Raw genomic sequence first — 2,633 nt, 5'->3', positions numbered from 1 at the left:
CAGCTGAACTACCCGGCCAGGGCTCCACTTCATTTTTTTTTTTGATGGCTGAATAGAACTCTATGATATGGATGTATCATAATTTATTCAAACAATGCCCTCTTGCTGAACATCTAGACGTTTGCAACATTTCTTTCCACTGCAACAAACCAGAACTTCCTCGTATATCTATCTTTCCGTGTTTGCCCAATATTTCTGCATGATCAATTCTTAGAAGTGGATGCGTGGGTCAGAGGTATGTACATTTAAATTTTCCATAGATGCCACCACTGACACCATTTTTGTTCCCACCAACCTTATATGGACATGCCTGTGTCCCCACGAGCCCACCCTGCACACACCCAGCCTTCACTCTCCTTCTCCCTGATGTCCACACTAATCCAGCAAGCGGGGGATGTTCTTCATGCTACATTCCCTGAAAGCGTGGAGCACATCCTTGGCCAGCTCTGGGTGTGGCCATGTACACACCAAGATCTAAGTGAGAGGCACTGGTGTGCCTTCCTCAGGGGGCAGGCTGCACAAACTGTGTATGTTTCTGAACTAAAAGCAAAAGGTCACTTGAACACTTTCCAAGAGACTGTGTGTGTGCTTGACTGACAGGCGTTTAGACCGCCTGCTCACCCTCTGCAGGCAGGTGAGATGCAGAGGTGCAGGGGCATCACACTGGTGAACAGAACTGTGAGGGTGGGGAAGGACGGGGACCACTAATCTGGACAGAGTGGTCAGGAACAGACATTCTGAGGGAGTGACGTTTGAATGAGGTGAGGGAGTGAGTTGTGCAAATATCTGGGGAAAGACAGCTTCGGCCGAGGGGGTTGCAGGTGCACAGACCCTGAAGTAGGAGCAGGCTTGTATGTTCAGGCAATGGCCAGGAGGCCAGGATGGCTGAAGCAGAATGCATGAGAGAGGGAGGGGTGGCGGGTGAGCTCAGGGAGGTGGCCGCGGACCAATTCATGAGGGACCTTGTGGGCCTTTACATCTCTTACTAATGAGAAGCCACTCAAGGATGAGAGCAGGAGGGTAACAGGATGTGATCTGCCTTTCCAAAGGATACCTGGGCACTGTGCAGAGCAAGTATTTCAAGGGGCAAGCATGGAAGCCAGACCAATTAGGCCACTGTAGAAGTCCAGGCGCAACATGGGCGTGGCCTGCATTAGAGTGGGGTTTCTCAACCTCGGCGCTATTGATGTTTTAGGCCAGATAATTCTTCCTCATGGAGGCCTGTCCTGTGCGTTGTAGGATGTTTAGTAGCATTTACTCAGATGTGAAAACAAATTATCTACCTTCCCCAGCTGTGTCAACTAAAAGTAGTTTTAGAAGTTGACAAATGGGCCCTAGGGGGCAAAATCACCCAAGGGGAGAAATAGATTACTATGTTATAATGACGTGGAGGAGGTAAAAAGAGCTTGGCTCTGGGTATATTTCTTTTTTAAGATTTTATTCATTTTTTATTTTTAGAGAGAAAGGAAGGGAGGAAGAGAGAGGGAGAGAAATATCAACATGTGAGAGAAACATCAGTCGGTTGGCTCTCACACGCACCCCAAACTTCAGACCAGGCCTGCAACCCACGCGTGGGCCCTGACTGGGAATCAAACCAGTGACCTCTTGCTTTGTGGGACGATGCGTTACCTACTGAGACACACCAGTCAGGGCGGCCCTGGGTATATTTTGAAGGTAGGGCAAAAGCATTTGCTGATGAATGTAAGAAAAAGAAGAATCGAAAATGACTTCAGTGGATAAATAAATGTGGTATATATGTACAGTGGAATATGATTCAGCTTTTAAAAGGAAAGACATTCTGACGCATGCTACCATAGGGATATGCCTTGAAGACGTTCGGCTAAGTGAAAAAAGCCGGGGACAGCAGGCAAACACTGTGTGATTCCACGATGAGGCGCCGGGAGGGGTCAGATTCATAGAGACGGAGCAGATTGCTGGTTGCAGGAGGAAGGGGCATAGAGTTTTGGTTCTGCAAGATGAAAAAGTTCAGGAGATACATTGCACAAGAATGGGAATATATTTAACACCACTGCACTGTACACTGAAAAATTATTAAGATGATAAATTTTGTTATATATCTTTTACAGCAATTAAAAATTAAATTGTAAACTTTAAAAATATTGTATTTAAAAAACCAGCTGAACTGCCCGGCTGGGCAGGTTCTGGTCCATGGGGTCTGCTTGATTCTCAGAATGTGTCAGCTGCTTCCAGAAGGTTCCTCTGGCCATCAGTTGTTCAATACAAAAGCACTTTCCCTCGGGATGTTTCTGCTTTGGCAGCTCTTAGGCCTTAGGCTGCTTGTGAACAAAGGTGCTGGACAAACATAATGGCCCCCCTGGTTCTGGTCTTACAAAACTTTCCTTCCACACCAGTGCTTCACCAAATATGCTCCCCACAGTTGCCTATGGAAAGAGCGAAGGATGAAGCTTCAGTGACTCTAAGGGGAAATATTTGGCACATGTCTTCCATCCTCTGGATTTCACTTTTGTATATTCTGCGGAAACTGCATTTTCTGGCAGCACACATGCCTTTCACAATGAGACTCATTTCACAACCAGGGGCTTCACTGGATTCCACTTTGGCCATCTCGCCTAGAGAGGCACACCAAGAAAGAACGGTGACTTGGGCACTCT

The sequence above is a fragment of the Desmodus rotundus genome, chromosome 1, assembly GCF_022682495.2.
Source record: "Desmodus rotundus isolate HL8 chromosome 1, HLdesRot8A.1, whole genome shotgun sequence".
Classification (NCBI taxonomy): domain Eukaryota; kingdom Metazoa; phylum Chordata; class Mammalia; order Chiroptera; family Phyllostomidae; genus Desmodus; species Desmodus rotundus.
Note: the sequence above shows the minus strand (reverse complement) of the source record.